Source organism: Oenanthe melanoleuca, chromosome 3 (genome assembly GCF_029582105.1).
Source record: "Oenanthe melanoleuca isolate GR-GAL-2019-014 chromosome 3, OMel1.0, whole genome shotgun sequence".
Taxonomy (NCBI): domain Eukaryota; kingdom Metazoa; phylum Chordata; class Aves; order Passeriformes; family Muscicapidae; genus Oenanthe; species Oenanthe melanoleuca.
In genome coordinates this window covers 104,001,310-104,022,728 of record NC_079336.1, presented here as the reverse complement: position 1 = coordinate 104,022,728, position 21,419 = coordinate 104,001,310, and the positions used below count along the sequence as shown (strand labels likewise).

Sequence of the window (21,419 nt, the reverse complement as noted above, 5' to 3'; positions counted from 1 at the left end):
ATATAGTATTTTCCATTAAATAGTAACTTTAAAATAATTACAGTCAACAAACATTTAATTCCACATTCCCCACATAAGCTTTATTTAACGTGTCCTAATTGAAATACTGAGGCTATAAATAAGGACTAGTAAATCACACAGTGAATCAAAATGCAAGGAACGTGAAGTTTAGGGGGTTTTTTGAAACTATTCTTTTATTTTACTGCAATTAAGTTGGTAGTGAACCAAGCTACCACCAAAAATGTCACACCAAATTAACTTCCTTTTTATTAACCATGGCAGGTCAAATAATTTTAAAAAGTGAAGGTGTCTTGGTAATGAGACTTAACTCAAGGAAACTAATTTACAGTGACATGGGTTCCTCCATTCTGCATTACCTCACATACTTAATAAAACATGCTTGAAGGGTCAAATTCTTATGTCATCTAAAAATGATTTTGATCACTCTCTATCTGAACTATATTAATTTTATTTCTAATAGAAGACCCAGTTTTCAACCTGTCATACCAACATGGCCTTTAGTGTTTCAAAGGATGCCATGGGCAATGCTTGTGATCACCTGCTGCATTACCTGGACCTCAGTGGTGACTCTGTCACAGGCCAAATCAAACCAGCTCCTGGCAGCCACCACTGACTGCAGCATGCATGAACAGCTTACTAAAGGGACTGAGTTGGTATCTAATCAGTCAAAAAACATTCAAGTGAACACCAGCTCTCCGTAGTTTTTGGCCTTTTTATATATTTTAAACACTTGTGTTTAAAAAATAATGTTTCCTCAAAGATACCAATCACATCTGTTTCCTTCCAGTGCTCTTTAATCAAACCAAATCAAATCCTGAATGCTGCATTTTACCATCATGCAGAATGTTTCCTATTTATTGGACTCTGCAGTTATTTCTGATTGGTATTTATGTCATTTTTCAGAAAAACACTACCTGTAAGAGTGATCAGTGAAAATAGACAGCACCAGTGATGCAAGAACTGGCTCATCAGCAAGGAGAGACCAAGTGTAGGCTCACTGTACCCAGTAGGTACAAGGTAACACCCAGCCCTGAGGATGATAATCTGATTTTATAGTACTGTACATTACAAAATAGATATTAACACAGACTGAGAAGACAGTGAGAACAAGATTAAAATAAAATCAGAAGTGTTATTTTATTTTATTTTATTTGGGATTTTATGGAGGCTCGGCAACTCCCTAAGCTGAAAATTGGTGGGAATTAAGAGAACATTGTGGAGAGGCATAATCTATGTTTGCTCTGTTCCTGCTCTTCCCTTTGCACTCTTTTATGGCCATTAAGGGACTTGCTGCTCTTTTTTTCTTTTTTTTTTCACACCATTCTAGAGGCACAGCAATAGCAGGCTTCACGCATGGAGGGGATGGCGTAAATTCCTAGCACAGTTCCCAGTCCCCAAACTCATTTAATATAAAATCCTCCAGTTGAGGACATAACAGATATTAAACTGATAAAAACATATGCTGCACTTGATCTTTGCCAAAAGGTCAAGAGGCAAACAGAAATCAGCAGACTCGATGGTTTCTTGGTCTGGCTCAGTGCGCACGCTGAGACTGAATCATCCCAAGATTTTAACTCCACAGTAACAACAATTATGCAGCTTTATCACTCAGATTTATTTCAAAAAGCTGCAGACAGACTACAGACCCCAAATAACTCACTCCAGGATCTCAATGAGCTCATGATTTGACACACACAGGAACAGTTTCAGGACAGGAACTTGGGAAAGTTAATGATGCCATGTCTAGCCTCTCAAAATATTTCAGTCTTGATCTGATTATTTCTTCTATGGTAAACTAAATAAAAAGAGAAAACACCTAGCCCTTCTCTCTGACCTCCAAGCTCCTGCTGCTTGGATGCCCCCAGCCCAAATATTTAAGGAATCTTCTCTTTTCTGAATCATAAAGGAGGTTTTTTCAGAAACTCATCTCCCCTACAGAAACTATTTCGCAAACTCTAAAAAGTTGAGGGAGTTTTTAATAAATAACCTATTAAAAACAAAACTACTGTAGTGCATTTTCTTAATGCTTGCTGGACTCATTAGAGCATCTTGCACACTAATTCAAAGACTAAATATCAATCTTGCTAAAGCACCATTACTCGGTATCAAACTCCACCATAAATTAGCAGAGAAATTGTCCACACATGAAGAGCACTAAGTCAATACTGCTAATTCATCAAAAAACCATCCCTGTGCATGGGGAAAAAAAAAAAGTCTTTTGAAATTAATGAGTAATAACAAAAGATATTTTAGTTTTATTTTTATTTAGTTTTTATTTATTTTTATTTAGTTTTTATTTTATTTGGAAAAAGACAGTTATGTCTTTAAAATTATTTTCATTTTCAAGAAAACTTTGTAAACAAACCTGGAAATTTTTTTATTAGCAATGATATTTTCAATCACTCATGATAATCACAAATTATTTTTAGGAACACAACAGCAGGTCACAAGTAAAAGGCATTGTCACAACAATACCCATCTAATATCCTGCTGTTGGTGCTCCAAGCTGCACAAGACATTCAGCCAATTATAAAATAATTGTTTAACTTTCAGCACAGAGTTTTCAGTGAATTGGAATCAGCAAATCCACGGGATTTTAATGAGTTAAAATATTTTAATAGCATAGCTTTGTTATTTTGTTTAATCACCTTTCCCTAAAGCATGTGCTTAATTTGCTATTGAAGTCAACAGAATGAACAGTGAATATTGGAGTTAAGCATGTGCTTAATGAGATTTACTGAGTCAGAATGCATAAAACCCAATGTGAGCAGAATCAAAGCCCTGAGCTATTAGCCAAGTCCACCCCTGAGTTTCCCTAAAGATACAGGGCCTCCAAAAGGTGAATGAAAATTTTATATTATTATGACATGTCTACTGCACACCCGTATGTCTGAAATATTTATGCAGCAAAACACATACCAGACTTTGTAGGTCTTCAAAGTAACACAAAAAAAAAAAAAAAAAAACCTCTGGATTTACCCTAAAACACCAACTGGAAGATCTTGTGGAATTTTGTTTGGTTTTAATTTGGGGCAGGAGGGAAAGGAGGAATGGAACTAATATATATATATTTCAGTTATCTGTTCCTCTGTGAAAACGAAGGAACTTAATGCAGTATTACTATCTCACTTCCTCAGTCACTCAGGCAAACTCTGCAATCCTCCAACACCTGCACATGAACATCTGCATTGTACCAGTTGATGCTTTTTCTCATTAATGAATTAAATTAAATCAAATCACCTGCATGCCTTTAAGCCCCCTTCTTTACTACCAAAGACTGCCACTTCTTCCCAGAGCAGGGGAGTTCAGTTTAACAAACAGCAACTCAATGAGCTTTGATTGCAGCATATAAAATATAAAATTTTACTTTTCTGCTTTTGTGACATTTTAATGGCCTAAGCGAACATTAAATTTAATTGTGACTAATAAATATTTTCTTGACAATTACTATTAAAAAAGAGATTTGATTCCAGGAGAAAGATTCTTCAGATTCCATATTCACTATAAAATGTTCAAATCTGACTTAACAATATTTTAATTCTTTCTCTTTTACCTTACATGGAGGATCTGTATTTGGCATCAAATGTCACTGAAACTGTCTGGGGCTTTTTTTTTCCACCCAGGAAAAATAACAGTGATTTGGAGAAATATTTAGAAATTTCTCTTAACAACATACAGTCACCACTCCTTTCTCTAATATGCTGTCAAAATCAGCAAATCTGTTAATGAAAACAAACAAACAAACAAACAAACACTTAAATGTTGAATATAATTGTTACTTCAAAATGGCAGTAATCAGCATGGAAGGAGTTAATCTTGCCCACTCTCTAAGAGTAAAAAAGGCAAGGAACAGCTGTCACTCAGGTGATGAATACAAGCTGCCAGCCTTTTAAACAGCAGGTACAGCATTTGAGCTCTGAATTAATTAGCATTCAGAAAGCCTAAACACGGCTTGATAACTCTGCAAGATGATTTTTGTCCCTTCCTGCAAATTAATACTGCTATTAAGATGAGCAAGGGCACAATGCAGATCGTAATTGTACCCATTAAACAAAGTTTCACAAGTAATGAATTGGAGGCTGTTGCCAAGAATGCATCAAGTCAAATAAAGCCTTGCTGCAAATAACAGACCCACAGGAATCCATCTTTACTTTTTCATGGCATTCACAAAACCACATACAATATGGAACCCTGTGTAAATGCATGAAATGTTTTTTGCCTATAAGCACAGGCTTCTCAAAATTTCATGTTTTTAAAGGTTTACATAGTGGCTTTGTCTCAGAAGCTACTTCCATACAAGAGCTGCTTCTAAAATACACATATACTGAAAGGGAGTAACAAGGCCTCAGAGATTATACTCATAATGTCTTAAAAAACAAGGCCTCCCTCCATCAATTACTGCTGCAGCACTGCATCAAAGTCCACACAATCCATGTGGAAAATCTTCCTTCCTATATTTATCATTTCCTTTAAACGATGAGCATATTTTATAAAGCACAAAAATGATTGATTTCAGAATTTAATGATGTTTAATAAGTGGCCATCTGTCAACAGTCAAGGAGTAAAAAAGAAGCACATTATTATTTCCCAAAAGACTAGAAATATTGATGCTAATTAAAAGGCACATTATCATTATCTCAAAGCAATGTCTAAACACTAATCAGACTTCACATCCAGGGCAGGAGAATGAGGGAGCACTATGGGTATGAGTGTTCCCCAAATGGGTCACTGGAGTTGAGATTCTCCAAATTGGTGTTATGATAGCATACAGATTGGAACTTGGCAGTAGCTGGTATCTCCTGACTGGGTGGGCAAGCAATCAAACCCTGAGCTAATGCAGGAAAGATTATTCATTGTAAACTCAACTTTTTAGAAGAAACCTTTGGTACATTTTTACAAAGAATTGTAGAAGAAAAGAACTGTGCTAAACATGGCACTTCACTATTTATTATTTCTAATTTTCCATCCACCTTATTTCACAACAAAATAAAACTTGTGGTGCCCAAACACATGATTAATTCCACCATGCTAAACTGCAATGTACTCAGTACTTTTAGCTGAGAAATGGCTCAGTGTCACATGTACATAAGGGATTAACATGGTCAGATAGACAGAAACTTACACAAAAAGGAACAAAACTCATTAACTTGGTGTCTGAAGCACTTTTGACTCTTTGGGCCTCTAGGGAGACCCTGTAGGGTTCAGGATGCTTCTGCTTCTCTTGCTGAGTGTTATGGAGTAGGAAGGTAGATAAAGGTAAATGGTTCAGTCTGCTGCTCATGTTTGCCTGGAGCTCTGCCTTAAACATTAATAGTCAGTTTATTACCTTTTAAAACATAGGATTTATTGCCATTTTCATAATTCATCTTGATCAGGACCTCTTTAAAGCAAGCAAACCTCTCCTAACCTCCAAATCCATGCTTCATGTTCTGAGGCCACCAGCAGCCTGTAACATACTTTTTGTCTCAGTATGTAAAAAGCAGACAAGACTCTTGGCATTTATTGCTTGCAGAGAGGCACAGTTATAGGCCAGTGGCAGATGTTTTCCTGCCCTTGAGATATGAGAGATGTGTGAGCAAGATATGAGTGATCCCACCTCCCACTTTGTGGAAAGTGTATGTACAATCTCAGGTTTAGCAATATTGACTCTGAGCCAAGCCCAGCAGTTTGCCAGCCTCATGAGGTTTTTTGTTGTTAGAAGAAGAATGAATACAGGTGAGTGATGCAGAATATTCCTGTGCTGAAGGTAAGCAAAGCACAGACAAACACGAAGTCAAAGGCATGCTGGGAACAGGTGGAATGAAAACAGGGATGGGAGAATCACACTGAAAGCATGGAAAAATGAAACCTGAAAGTATCCCAGGCTGGAGCAAAGCACAGCTCCCTGGCAGTGGAGGCCCAGGGGCATGAGTGCCATACCTAATTGAGAGCAGGCATTTTCCCCACGGTATTTTACTGGCTAACTTTTTCACCCATAATAGCCACTATCAAATTACCATCTCCACAGTGCAAAGCCACCTCTAGTCTTCCTCCTCAGGTCAAGGAACCAATTCATCACTGTCAAGGGAAGCATATTTCTATTTTTACTTGTCATTTTCAAGCCATCACTTCACACAGGTGTGACCTCTGATCTTGGCTTTCCTTCCAACACTCCCCTCGCTATACTCTGATAGCCCTCCATTATCTCCTCCCTGAGAAATATTAAAAAATTTAAAGGAGATGTTCCTGGATTTGATTACCCTATTCCAATATAACTTCTTGATCTTCAGCATAAACACTTCAATCATTCTGGCATTTTCATTGACTCAAATTAAATGCAGAGCCAGTAATTATTTCACAATCCCCTTGCCCTTTCATACACAAGTCTTCTACCTATACAATGACAAAGTATTACCTCCCAGACTCTTGAATGGTTCAGATACATTTTGGATATGAATCTGGCATGAGGGGACTCTTAAGTAAACCTTGTGAGCTTAGCCAGTACTAATTGTTAGCAATTACAGTGCTTCTTTCATGTTGAGCTCCAATGCTCAAACATGATGTGAGCCATATAACCACACAACAGTTCCACTGATTAACAGGTTACTCGGGGCTATCATCAGCATCAGGTTCAATATCCCCTGCATTTTCCAACCTCTAAATGTAAATTCAGCAAAGCTGAAGCAAAAAGGGAAATTCACAGTACTGTTTATGTGAATTGGAGACTGGACATTTAGACAGACACACAGAATGAAAAAAACACCAACAGTATCCAGTCTTACTTATGTTATTTACTTCCACATTCACTACGTTTGTTTTAAACTGGCACGGAATTCTTTATTCTTGGTGTCTCCCAGATTTGTCTTCTGACTCTGTGCAATTGTTGTACATTGTATAGCTGCCAGAGCAGAAATGGAATGTATGAAAACCTGGATAATTGTAAGTTGGGGCATATGGTACTACAGAGAATGTAGAGGTTAGGAGGAAGAAGGGGGTTTTGTTTTGATTTTTTTCAAGAGTCTGGATATGACTAAAGCTTTTGCTGGTGGGCAAAGAAAATGTCCCTTGTTTATCCATTTCTCCACAATTTGAAAAGTAGTTGCTTCCACCCCCCCTACCCCCTCACCCCTTTTCTTTGGGGGGTGTGGGGTGGGGAGAGAAGAAGGGCAGAAGTTATGTTTAACATTAATTCCTATTTACATGACAAATAATAGACCTTCCTTCTGATTCGTTTCTTGTGTCCTAAGAAAATATGTTCTCAAACAGCATGCATGACATTGAGATTTTCACCAAAAAAAGGACTGAAGTGAGCTAGCTGCTGTGTAAACATGTCAGGCTTCATACCTCACATGCATTGAAATGACCAGCACAGTTCACTCTTCTCAAAGGTATTGCTTCAAGCTGATTGCTGACTCAAGACAAGAACACAGCCCTGGTCACAGTGAGATTCTGAGTATTTTTCTGCAGCTGCAGGGTATAGAGGGTTTTCTGTTTCTTTTGCTTTTTTCCCCCCCCCTCTTTCATATGAAACCTCAGATTCTGGAGTACAGTTTGGCAGTACCAGGCTGAAATCACTGCCAGTTTCCTAGGGTACAGAATCTCTAATGACACAAAGCCCTGACTATCTACTTGCCCAATAAATAACCAAAACTTTGCACCACGATTGTCCTTAAAATATATGAGTTCTTGTTTTTTCTCTCTCGGCTGCAGCTAATCCTTTCTGTCAACAGGGTTTCATCTGTAACAAGCCTGCCTGTGACACGTTGGGTCCCAATACATCACTCAACAAATCCCCCCTGCACACAAAGCACAAGGGTTGTAAAAAGGACCACAGAGACAGAGCCTCTCTCCTCTAATGGGATCAGAAAGGCTGAGCTCTCCCGTGGAAGATGCTCATCAAAGGCGAGCCAGGAGAGACAGCGCTGTCAGGAAAGTCCCAGCTCACATATTGAGTTTCTGGGGCATAAGCAGAACACAGCATTTGTGATATTTGTATTCCTAAATGGCTGCTCTGTCAGGTTGAATTATTGGTCACATGTTTATCACTGTCATGCTGGAAAGCTGATCCAGGTGATGTTTGTTTCATACTCAGCAATTTTGAATAGTGTTTTTCTGGCTTTAAGGGCTGGCATTGTATGACTCACTCTTTAGGGCTTGCTCTTCCTTTTTTCCTCCCCTCTTCTGCCCCTGCCTCAATTTTACACTTCTTCACTTTGCCCAACATATCAAAAGAAAATGCATGAGGTGGTAAAAACTGGATGTGTCATTTTCACCAGCAGTGAATTATCAGAGGCTTCCCTTGGTTTTGCAGAAGGGATAAAGGGAATAAACTCCATAAGAGCTGTTTGTTCTCCCCACTTACCCAGGGCCTGGCCCTCTACTCACAGCAGCCTCAAGGAGCAGCTGTGGAGGGGAGGAAGGTGACAGACACCAGTTTGCTCTCCTGCTTCCTGTGGGAGAGAACATTACCTCTCCTGCAAAATGCTATTACGTGGCATGGCTGCTTTCTCCCACTTTCTCAGGGAAAGAGCTCCATTTTCATCTCATTGGCAAGGAAATGAAAAGCACCCTCAAATTCACTGCATAGACACTTGACACCTTGGGGGCTGTTTTTCCATCTTATCTGGGATTTTAAACCAGCTCTTACAGTTCACTGTGCTCCTCTGAAATCTGCTGTCAAGCCAAGAGTTTCAATTCACTCAATGGCCCAAAGTGCTGCTTAGGCTGGAATGATGAGTGTCAAACTGCTAATAACTGAGAGATACCACAACAGCCATTAAATCAAAAACTTGCAGAGTCTCTAGTTTTGTCTTCTGAGATGTCTGAGACACCGTGTGCCTCTGTCTGCATATACATATTCCCAAGCAGAAAGACAGAAAACATTTAACTGAGGGGTCCTTTGAAAAGGACATAGTCTGCTAGTCAAAATTTATTCTGTTCTTTGAGTGATTAGGTGGGGCAGCGGAATGACAGAGCTCACTCAGTGACATGTCAGCTGACACACTACACAATTCTGTATTCTTTCAGATTTAGCATCTCATATCACCTCAACAAATATTAACTAAAGCAACTATTTACCCTTAGTAATTTCTCAAACAATTATATTATTTATATTTTACAATACTATTTATTATGTCTGATGTAGTTAGTTAATGTTACAACCAGCTGAAATACCCAACGTATAATTTATAAAATTTCACCTTGGGCACTCTGCTGAAGTGCTGGCACTGCCAAATCTCTATGGGATGTCTGCACTTAAGTAAATACTGTTGCAGGCACTTTAGACAAATTTTCATACACCAGTCTATTAATGTTGGTTCCTACATACAAAACTCCCAAATGAACCAGAGGCATTCATTAATAATGTGCATTAATGGGCAGAAATTTCTTCACATGGACTCTATAAATCTTCAAATACTTGCAAGATAAACAGTTTGCTTTTGTGTAATAAGAAAAGACAAAATTTTGTGTTTGATTAAACACTTGGACCTAATTTTTTCAGGAGTATATCAGCACTCGTACCAAGCACAGATGGGAATAAGTATGAATTTATTTTATGCTCCCTTTGCTATGTTCATAAGAATATAAATTTGCATTTATTATATTATTGTAACTAAATTTGAGAACTATTCATCTGGGGAAAACATGCAAGGAAGACCCACATTTCTGAATGGATGTTAATTATCTGGGTAAAAGCAATTAGGCCACAGCCACCCTACCTACCTTGTAATGAGGTGGGATCAGAAAAAGAAAAAAAGGAAAAGGAAAAGGAAAAGGAAAAGGAAAAGGAAAAGGAAAAGGAAAAGGAAAAGGAAAAGGAAAAGGAAAAGGAAAAGGAAAAGGAAAAGGAAAAGGAAAAGGAAAAGGAAAAGGGAAAAGGGAAAAGGAGAACAGAAAAAAGGAAAAATTAAGAAAAGAAAAAAATCTAAACAAATTTTCCAACCTGCTTTCAGCCTGGCTAGTTAATCAGCAGTCAGCTAAATAACTCAAAAAGTAAACAGGAAAAAGTTAATTCAGATTATTTACTAATTGTTAAAAAAGTGCAAAACAGTAGTGAAACCACACAGCTCTTCATCTCATCTAAGTAGAGAAGCCAGTAGATGCTATTATTTCAGGGGTATACTTTTCTCCCTGAAAAATAATCTTGACTCATCTAATAATTGGATTTATGTGCCTATAGACAGTAACTGCAGCTAGATTCAGGCACAAGTTTAACTTTTTTTTCAGCTAAATATGGAAGTGAAAAGACCTACTTAAAGCCACCTTATAAGTGAATCAGATCTGCTGGAGGAAAGCAATAATACAAAGAACAAACAGAAAAACTGCATAGATTCCTTATAACAATCCAAAACTTTGGCTTTTCAAAGCATGTGGTCATCTAAGCAAGTCCCACTGGGACCCCATGGCATGTAAACAAATTAACATTTTGTTTAAACGTCAATCAACAGGAGCTTTCCATTCAAACCCAGGTCAGCTGCACTGGCAGCTGTTAAAAGTGGTGACACTCTGTGCTCACACAGATGCCCAGGAGTCAGTGGAAACACCATTCTGCCTTTAAATATCCTCCTAGAAGCTTACAGTTTAACCTTTTCATAATCTACACCAGAAAATATTACATTAAAATTTCTGGGAGCAACCCCAAGTGTCTTCTCCATCCTCATTCAGAACATTGGAGGTTAAAACCCCAAACTTTTCACTCCAATCAGTGCAATTTTCATACATTACTCTGTACTACTCATGGTCATTCCTGTGAAGTACCTCAGACACAGTTTTACAGGTAGTGACATCATGGAAACTCTCCAAGAAAAAAGGGAAAACCCTGCCTTAAAATGCTGATCACCAAATCAGGGGAAGCTTGTGAAGAATTCTGTTGGATTACACTTTTAAGTTGTTGGAATTTGCAGAAAGATAGCAATGAATGATACCCCATCACTGGGGCAGTGCAGAGCAATCCCAGGATGCCAGGCAGGTAACAGGGTATGATTCCAGCAGAACAGCAAGGGCCATCAGAATGAATCACCAAAAACCTTTGTCAAAGGTGGCACATGCAAATACAGGCTGAAACAAGTTATGAGGGCATGCCTGGGGGGCACATGGGGAAAGGTGGTGGGGTAAAATGAGAGAAAAGAAAGCCACAAAGCCTGCTAAATACTTGTCTTTTCTTTAACTTTAAATGTTTTTTTGTAGTTCCAGTTTTTTCCAGTATGAATAAACAACACTGAACTTTGCCAAAAACAGTCTCGATTTGTTATAAACTGCAAAGAGCTCACACACAAAGACACTCCTATTCTTCCTCTCTGCCATGTAAATACACATGATCGAGTTGCAGGTGATAAGCAGTAAAGAATAACAAAATCTGGTCTACTTCACTGTGAGTGAACAAGTTATGCACATAATCCCCTTCCTAGATATTCTTTAGCACAATGTACAAGAATTTAAAAATGTGTTAACCATGACGGTTCTCCTAATACCTTTAATTAAAACACTACCAGAAGTTATAATGAAAAAGGATTACTTCTTTTTTTAATACACTAAACCCTCAAGCTCCTGTTATTTTACATTCTGGTACAAAGGAAATGAATAATGAAGCCACATTTAGGGATTTAACATAATCGTAAGATTCTCAGTTAAAGGGCAGAAAAAGAGGTTTCATTTTTAAATTTCCTTTTAACAGATACAAGATTTACATTCCTTTATTATTACAAATACACTAATTTAAAATGTCACCCTTTTAAACTCTGAACATTTGTTAACTAGCTACATCTTTCCTCTGCCCCACTACAAATGACAAACACAGGGTCTCACTGAATGAAAATAAAGTAGCTAATAATTGGCCTTATTGTGATTTCTGGCTGCCTTGTAAAACCCTTCTCTGAATGCAAGCTCTGAATACAAAATGCTTAATATCATCAAGTTTTCCTGGTGATCAGCATGCTAACATGTGACTACTTACAACAAAGCTATTTACTGTTTGCAAACTCTCCCACTCCCTGCTGACAAAAGCATTTTACCATTTCCTGGATAAAAGCTGGGGTACAGGGGCACAGCACACAATCTGATTCCTAGAGCCACAAGCCTGATTCCTAGAGCCATATCCTCTTCTGCAATCAAAAAATTCTTTTGATCTCTATGATCACATTATCAAAAACTAAACTATGACAATCATATGCAAAGGCAAAGACTTAGGCAAAACTGCGAGTATTTCTAATTCTCTTTTAGAGCTTCTTTTAATGCATAGCCTCTATATGTAATTTGTGGGATTTGGAAACTGCAAAATTTTGGAATTGGTTTGTTTGGATTATTATTTTTTAATGTAGACTGGTTGTTTGAATTCTTGCTTTGTTTTGGTCAACTAAAAAGCCAAACTGATATCCCACTGTGAAGCAGCACATTGATGCCGACATCCATATAATCCATTGCAAGATCCACTTATCAAAAATCTGGTACCTGAACAATTGAAGTGAAAGACAGAACTAGCAGATTATCTTCTGTGATAACAGGGTGATAGCATGCATATCTGCTACTTGTTTCATAAAGTATTTGCTAACAGCAGAGAAGAATCCTGAGTTCAGCTCCAGATTCTTGATAAAGGTTCACTTATTACAGATCTGTTCCATTCTTCCTGCAGAACACAGCTTCCCTGTGCTGAGCATGAGAAAACAGGGCTTTCCAGAGCCTCACTGTAACTTTAAACAACTCAGGCAGATGTTTTACAAGAGCAGACCAGAACCATAGCACCTTAAAAATTTTTAGACCCTTGCTCAAAGCATGAGGTCTACTTCCTCATAAAAAAAAGCAAGAACAACAACAAAAACAAGAAACCACCAGGAAGTGTGGTTCTAAAAGGATTTCATTAATGTAAGCCTTAAAAATCATACCTTGATAATACTGCAAAGCAACTCCAAAGAGAGCCTGAGTGTAACTGTGCCATATGAAGACCCAGGTCACACTTGCAGAAACAAAACCTGATTAAAGATTTAGCAGATCAGAACAAATTTGGGATCTAACTGCAGTTACGATGTAAGGCAGAACATAAATTCATTGCCTCTGCCAATATATTTTGCCCAATTGCTCTGCCGGGTCATATTGACCTGCAAAGAAGAGTCTGGATATGTGTGCATATCTGAGCACATTACACATGCACCTCTTGGAGAAGGAACTGCTATGCAGGATTGATGGCTACGGACAGTATTTCTAATGGCCTTTTTAATTGGCACTATGATGATTAATTGAGGCCTTCACAGAACTCTGGGAGTGCTCATTAGCACACAGCATGGTGTCCCAGCACACTGTGTGGGTGACCATTATTACTAAATAGTCATCAAAACACGAGACACTGATAAGATAAATTTTACACAAATCTATGAACCCCAGAAATTGAAGCCTACTACCGAGGCAGCTGGAAAATTCTGCTTCCTCCTTCATATATTATTTTAGCAGTGCCCATATGCTCCCAGAGAGCAGAAAAGGACTTGGGAAAGGTATTGAAAACAGGCCACGTGTCTAATAAGGATTAAATGCCTCATGCAGTATTTCTTGCCTTTGCAGAAGTTTACATTTGCTTATAGCTACACAAAGGATATTGCAATTACCCCCTCAGACAAGAGCCAAGCATGTGGTTTCTGTACACCTGCAATTGCTGGGAGAGAAGCAGGTGTGCTCAGGAAGGACCATCAAATACCTCAACTACACTGGAACTGCTGCTGCTACCTTTCCCCTGGGGAAATCTCAAGTGTCCAGCACCCAAAGCAGGACTTGGCCAAGTTACTGACCCACTGCTGGCTTCCTGACAGCCACAAAACCACTGTGGGGCAAAACCAGGTGGGAGGCAGCCACAAAGGACTTTGAGGGTTTCTGCTTTCTCCCTTTGGGTTTACATAGCTCTCACCTGGCCATGGAAAGGGAGCTGGGAATCCTGGCCAACAGCAAGCTGAATATCAATCAACAGTGTGCCTGTGCCAACCATGTTCCAGGCATAGCTGCTCCAGAAAAGTGATTGCAGTCTTAAGCATCCCAAAAAAAAAGACATAAAGCTATTAGAACGCATCCAAAGGAGGGCCACAAGGATGGTGAAAAGGGAAGTTGTATGGAGGAGCAGCTGAGGGCACTTGGTCTGTACAGCTGGAGGAGACTGAGGGGAGACTTTATCACAGTCTACAAGCTCCTCTCATGAGGGGAAGAAGAGGGTCAGACATTGATCTCTTCTCTGTGGTGACCAGTGACAGAGCCCCCAGGGAATGGCTTGAAGTTGTGAGCACCAAGCCTGACAGAGTTCATGAAATGTCTGGACAATGCTCTCAGGCACATTAGTAAGATTCTTAGGGCTGTCCTGTGCAGGGCTGAGAACTGGACTCAGCAATCCTTGTGGGTCCTTTCCAACTCAGAATATTCTGTGATTTCTTTACCTCTGCCCTTCCCAACACAGTGTGCAGCCTCCCTGCCCACACAGCCCTCCCTGGCTCCTGCTGATTACCGACAGTCATTACCCACTCCCTTTGTAGTGAGAGTGGTGTTTGCTGCCTCAGGGCTTCCAGAGCCCACAAATGTCTCCAACACACAACAGAGAACCATTTAGCCATTTATAAATATTCTGTAAATAATCTTGGATAACACTAACACCATTTCACATTCTGTGAATGATTCAGGATTTTGTCGTACGCTGACAAAGAACTTGTTCTCATTAGAATTCTGTAAAATCTTCTTACACAAATCTCCTGTCAGCTTCAATCCATTAAAAATAATAAAAGTATGCTCAAAAGTGGGGACCAAAGGAAATTTTGTTTAGACTTAACAGATCCCATTTACTGTGATGTTAATCAGACAGCAACAGCTCAAGTCTCCCTTTGCCTTGGGATCTAATAGGACATTTGGCTGCCTTTCCATCTCACCATGGATCTGTAAAACACTGGTCACAACACAGCACAGATTTGGCCCTGCTGCAGGTCACAAGGAAGGACTGCTGGAGTTCCCAGGCAAAAGGTACTCCCAAAGTATTATCCATTGTGCTCAGCATCCCTCCTGTGTTCATGCCCTTGCAATTCTCTTCAATTCCAGAACCTGAAACAGTGATTGCCCACCAGCCAGCAAAGGAGAAATGCTTAGATCATCTTCTGCCTGATTAAGTGGCTTTTCATTGTCTTCCTTGCTCATTCCCACTCCAAAAGAATCAGAGGCTTCACTGCAGCAGAAACAGCTCTGTTCCTAACTGGAAGAAGCCAGATAAGAAGCTAGGTATGATGTCCAGCCAAATGTAAGCCTCATGACAAGATGGGAGTAGCTGCCAAGAGTACATTCCTTAAAAAGAGAGAAAAAAAAGAGAAAAAATAAAAATTTTTTCTCCTGATGAGTTCAGGACTGTTTCCTCAGGCCCATTCAGCTAAAGCCAGCCAGAGACCAATTTGGGACCAGGCACTATTGCACACCCCAAACAGGTGTGTGGAACACAGGTGCATATAGGCAAGTTCAGGGATTTGCTCTTATTTGCAATTTTTCTGTTAAAAACCCACACCTATTCTCTGAGGAATCTACCTTCCCAGTTGTATCTCCAGCTGATTTGCACCAAAGGATATATTGCAAGAATTTATTTTTACACTGCATTTTGTGAGCTAAGAATAGACAATATCAAGGAAAAAGAAAAAAAACCAAGCCAACCAAACAGTTGTCAGGAAGCTGGGTTTTCTCAGCTGTGACAGTAATGCTGGAGTAAACTTGCTTTGAAAGATTTCTGACTTTTGTAGTTTTGAGTGAGGATTTTATGAACCAGTTTTAAATGCATTTGGATCATGAAGAATTAGTTTAAGTTGTAGCTCCCTAAAAAAGAAACTAGTGTAAATCAATCTTATTTTAAATACACATGAACAGCTTAAAATTGCATTGTATGCCATTGCTAACATGTAATAGCTTCCAACTCCAAAGCAGATTTAAGTGTTGCTGCAGAGCTGAAGATATCATTTGGAAACAGATGTTAAAGTGTCATGAAAAGCAACTATCTTACTGAATAAATGAACTTCTTTATAGCACTTTAAAAAAATTAGACAGGTTAAATAATAGATGTCCTATTCAACATTTTTAGATGGTGTAAATAGCCATCTTTATGAATCACAAATCATAACAAATTGCCATGTTTCTGGAAATGGATATTAATCTCCTTGAAACCTTGTGCTTCTGACGCACAGCAAGCTTGTCCAATAAAAACTCATGGCAAAAGAAGAAAAAGAAAAAAAAAATCAGACCACACATGTCACATTTGTAAGAACAACTGAACTGGTGAATCAAAAATCCCAGCCTTTCTCCCAAGAGCACTGCTTCTAGAAGAAAAAAAAAAAAAAAAAGGCAGGGGAGGAAGCCCCCATCAAAATATATCTGTGTTTTTAAGTGCTTTAGGTTTTCTACATTCTTTTTAAATTTGAAAATTCATCTATTTTGCTATTCTAAAGAAATAAGGGTGATAGCACTCTAACTGTGTTTGAACCAATCTTTAATTCAAGTTTGATATAATGAGGAGTTTGTAAAAATACTGCGACACAAATAAACTCAGCATGTTCTCTTCCTTGGCCTCCAGTAGACAGAAAATGGTATTTTCAAAATTCATTGACATGACTGAAATTGTTTTGCCTGTAGAATTTTTATGGCCTCAGACATTTCTGACACATCATTTTTGCTACCCTCTTGTTAACTCTCTCAAATCATTAGCGGCATTTCAGTGTACGGAGGAGAACGCGAAATTAAAGAGTCGATTTCAGTTTTTAAGCCCCAGGGCAGAAAAGGTTGAGCACATCACAGAGAAAATGTATTTTACTTCCAACTTGGATTGCCTGTGCTCTCATTACACTACCTCAGCTCCCCTTCAGCTGCTGTGTGAAGCAGAGGTCTATTAAGCTCTGAAGGGAGCTCATTCTTCTGTCCTATAAGCTAAAGAAAGACATTTCTGGAGTGATGAGAACTGCTTCAGCTGGATGGAGAAGACACTTGAAAATGCCTCGTGGGGTTCCAGCCATACAAGCCAAAGCATAATAGCACTGAACTGGGGGTGTGGCACAGCAGATATTTATAACTGCTGGTGGACAAAGCTTTTATTGCCTTCAGAAACACTGAGATGAAAGGGGAAAACAACTCTACATTGAGGGGGGAAGGGTGAATGCACACAATGGGGTTTTTATATATTACCCAGACGGGCTTCTGTTGCTGTGGGACTTTTCTCATTCATTGAGCTAAGAGGATAATTTTGGTGTGTGTCAGCAGATCAAGTGAAGGACAGAACTGCAGCGAGCAGCCCCGTTGGTTCATGCACACCTTGACAAATGGCTAATTGCAGCCGCGGGCTGTTTTCAAATTCTGAGCATTCATGTGTCAGCTACAGAAATCACAAGTGAAATCTGGCAGAACAGGAGAAAGGAAAAGCATAGCAGGGCAACAGAGGGAGAAGGAGGGTTCACTGCACACACTGTAATAACAAGGGGATTTGCAAGAAGAGCACCAATGGGCAACTGGTGCCACTCACAAGAGGTGTGGAGGAGCATTTGGCATAGAAAGCAAAAACCAACAGGAAAATTAAAGTAAGCATAAATCTTTTTCCATTGTTTCTAAAGCTACAGAAAAAAACAACATCAAACCCAACTAGAACAAACCCTGTGTACCAAACCAACCAACTTCCTTCCTACTCCCATCTCTCTTTCCCTTTCCCAAAACCTGCCGCTCTAGAATGAATGTAAAAATTCATCAGTTTAGTTACATGGAGACAGGGACAGAGGAAAAAACTTTAGACATGACTGAACAATACTATTACTAAATACTACTACTACTACTACCACCAATAGTAATAATAATAAATATTAATAAATAATAACAAGCAATAATAACCACTTGCATCATCATCTCATTCTTTAACGGCTGCAGATGCACTACATAATTTCTTTGGGGATTGACACATTACAAGAGGGGCAGTGAAAGAAAGCTGCCCAAAATATTTCAAATTCATTTCAAAAGATCCACTCAATACACCCCGCTTTTCAAAATCCTGGCTTTTCATGAAGCATTTTCCAGTCTAACTCCTCTGAAGAAATAAACTCAATTTAAGAGGAAAGAAAGGTACAATTTTTTCTAACTGGAAAAGGCAAATCAATACTTCATAAGTATGGTATGTGTTAAGATAATTAATTTTCCACAATATGCTCAAATCTCAGCAGTGAAAACAGCATAAAACCAAATTAATGACCAAATATTCTACATACTTAGAGCACGAAAACACTCTTTCATTCTTGTTAAATAGATTAAATGGAAATGGTTTCTATGGCTGTCAAACTGCAGCAAGTCTGAGCACCTTGAATTCTGAACCCTATGGATAGCACCATAATTGTCTTTTCTTAACCGTTTGTTAGAAGCTTCATATTGTATCAAAACCCTTTTTGAAGGGAAAGGCAACCTTTAAAGGTCTCATTCATTTGGGCTGTGCCTCATTTCCATTATTCCCAAAGCTCATGTAGATTTTATTCGTCTCATTCTTTGCAAGGTCATATTTTTCTCTGTCGTTTCACTTATTACATCCCGGGCTTCAAGATCAGCAAACACAGCCTTAAATGCACTTCACCCTCACTCTAAGGGAAAGGAAAAGAAAAAAATCCTTTAGAAAAGGCGTTTTTGACATTGGCTGCCTGCAGTTTGACTCCCTACAGCTTCACAGTGAGATCAAGAATAATACTTCACTTTATAATGCTCACCTCGAGATTGCATCAGTAATGAAACACTCCAAGCAGGGATCAGTTAGAAGAGCAAATGGCTTTAACATTTCCGGGGAGCAAAGGAATTGAAACATACCACACTTCACATTTGCAGAACAAAGAGGGGACTAAAAAACATAGAAATAAAAACAACAACAACAACAACAAATCCTTCGTGGTGGAAAGAGTAAATGTGTGTGGCTGGAGGAACTGCTGTGCTGCATAAGGCACTAGGGTTTTGTTAAGCACAGCTTAAAATCTACACTAAGGGCAAAATACATTCTCTCATATTTTCTGTTCAGCATTTCAGCCTATTTCCACATTTTCATAAAAGCAAAGACAGGACCAAAAAGCCTTCCTAAAGGAAAGCATTGCACTGCAATGATTTCTTCAAGATTATTTGTGAATTTATTCCCAAATTTATAACACAGTACACAGGCATACATAGGGAGTTCAAAAATATACAGAGCAAATGCACAAGCAGAAACAACAAGATAAAATCCAGTCATAAATTCTTCCCCTCTCTGAGTGGGATTTCACAGGATCTCAACTGGAGGAAAGAAGGCAATAAAAGCAGATCTGTGGGTGTTTACACTGTACACAAAAATGCATGCAGGCATATCTTGCTGTTTGATATACAAGTTATTTCACTGGGAAATTCACATCTTCTGACATGTCACCCTCACAGACTAAGAATCTAATCTAATTTTGATCACCTCTGATAAGGCAATTTTATATAGCAATGCAGGGACAGAATCCAATACCAGCCTTGCACCATTGCAGAGCAGGGAGAAACTGTTACCTGCACCTTTTCTGAGGCCAGGCTCTCCCTAACAGACACAAGATCTCTACCCTTGTTTGAATCAAAGCAGAAACAGCAATTTGATTCTCAGTTTTTCAAGTTTCCTAAGTGCAATTTTATCCTGAAGGGTGGCAAGTTGAAGATAGCTCCTCCTCTCTTGAGATCTCCTGCAAATGCCTCCAGAATCTAGTCTAAGGCCAGAGGAGGAGATTTAGCTGGTTAGAAAGGATAAAGCCTGTATCTGTCGTTCTTGGAAGAATAGCCAGCTACAGACAAATATTTTTATTTGTGCACATGACATTGAATGTGAGTCACTGAGACAAATGAAATGCAAAAGCTTCACTGCTAGGATTATATCCTCTACAGTCACTTTGGAGAGCATTAGTGTGTCTCTGAAAAAAAAGGTTTAGGGGCTGCAGAGATGCAAATCTGGGTGTGTGGAACAAGTGCTCCCTGGGATCAGGCCTAAGGAGATCATGCAAGGCTGCTGGTGATGGCAGCTAAAGAAGTCACTCCTCCAGCTCAGAGGCTTTGCTACTGTCAGTCTTGCACTCAGTCCTTGCTAAGTATGTCTCTCTTTACCTGTTAAAGCTCCCATGTGTGTTTTAAGCCTATTTAAGGAGAAAACTATAGTACTAAGGATTTTGGGGAGATGGGGGGGGTTACATAACAGTAGCCCCGAGAAATAAAACCAACAACCCATTTCCTCAGAAACCATGAGCCTGAAATAATTAAAAGAAATCACTAGACCTGAAAAAAGCCCACACCTTATCTCTTGACTTTGCTGTTTGCAAACCTATGCTAATGCAAGTGCTGCTACACACTGTCAGACATTCAGATTTGTCAGTATTATTAAAAGGCATGTAAATACTTCAGATTAAAGCATAATGATTTAATACAGATAAATTTTCTGTCTTTCATATATCTCTGGTTTGTAGTTACAGCAGGTATTTTGCCATTTGCTAATTTTCAGACAAGGCTGAATGTATACTAACAGGAGTGAAAGTTTTCCATTAAATAATGTAACTGCAAAGCCTAGTAAAAATAGATTTAGAAAATCCACAAGCATTTTAGTTCAAAGCTTTCTTATTATACTAATAAATGTATTCATATCCACTCTGTGTGTATAAATAAAATTATTTATTGCATACCTTCTTCCAGAAGAGCACTTGAATATTTGCAGAGAAGTACAATACATCGTAAATTTTCCTGTAACTAACGTTAAAAATGAAAACAACTGCTTTTTATTAAAGAATTACCCACTGTCACCCAATGAATTTGAAAGAAAAGCTTTAAAATCATTTAAACTGGATCTTGACTGGTACACGTGAGTTGAATTTTGTCCCAGGGTTAATGTCCACCATCTCTAGATTATTTAGAAGTGATGAAAAGCTGGTTTCCATTCCCATGGTTGCACACAACTATAAAAAATTTCTCAGTACATTGAATATAGTATGCCAGGCTCCCAGATGACTGATTTAGGGCAGGTGAAAACAAAATTCTGTTCAAGGAATTTGAATTTCTTCACAGGCATCTTGGGAGTTTGGTTTCCAGATCAAAAGTGAACTTTAGCATAACAAAATCTATCAGGTCATAACCTGGAACATGGCTGAATTACACCAGCATCATTTCAGAGTAAAAACTCAGCTTCCTACAAGATATAAAACTGAGATTTCTACTCAGACATGATATAACTTCAGAAGAAGGAATAATAGAGAAAGCTCAGGATTGTATAAAAGAATGATTACAAGTAATGAAAGTAACAGGAATGTCTTAAAAGAACTATGTATTACAGTCTCAAAATCTAAAGCATCATGTGTCACCTGACAAGGTGAGGAGCACCTTCTCACAGAGCCCCCAGCTCATGAAATAATTTTGAACTGTTGTGCAACACCAGAAAA

At 38.7% G+C, this 21,419-nt stretch overlaps 1 protein-coding gene and 1 non-coding gene across 10 annotated transcripts in view; both read right to left on the bottom strand.

Annotated features, from left to right (window-relative positions):
• Positions 1-21,419, bottom strand: part of MACROD2 (mono-ADP ribosylhydrolase 2) — an 841,709-nt gene that overhangs the window by 458,968 nt on the left and 361,322 nt on the right. The gene's annotated exons all lie outside the window — the stretch shown is intronic.
• Positions 1,329-1,519, bottom strand: LOC130251944 (U2 spliceosomal RNA). Its single transcript, XR_008840265.1, has one exon. It is a non-coding gene; the product is annotated as a U2 spliceosomal RNA (small nuclear RNA).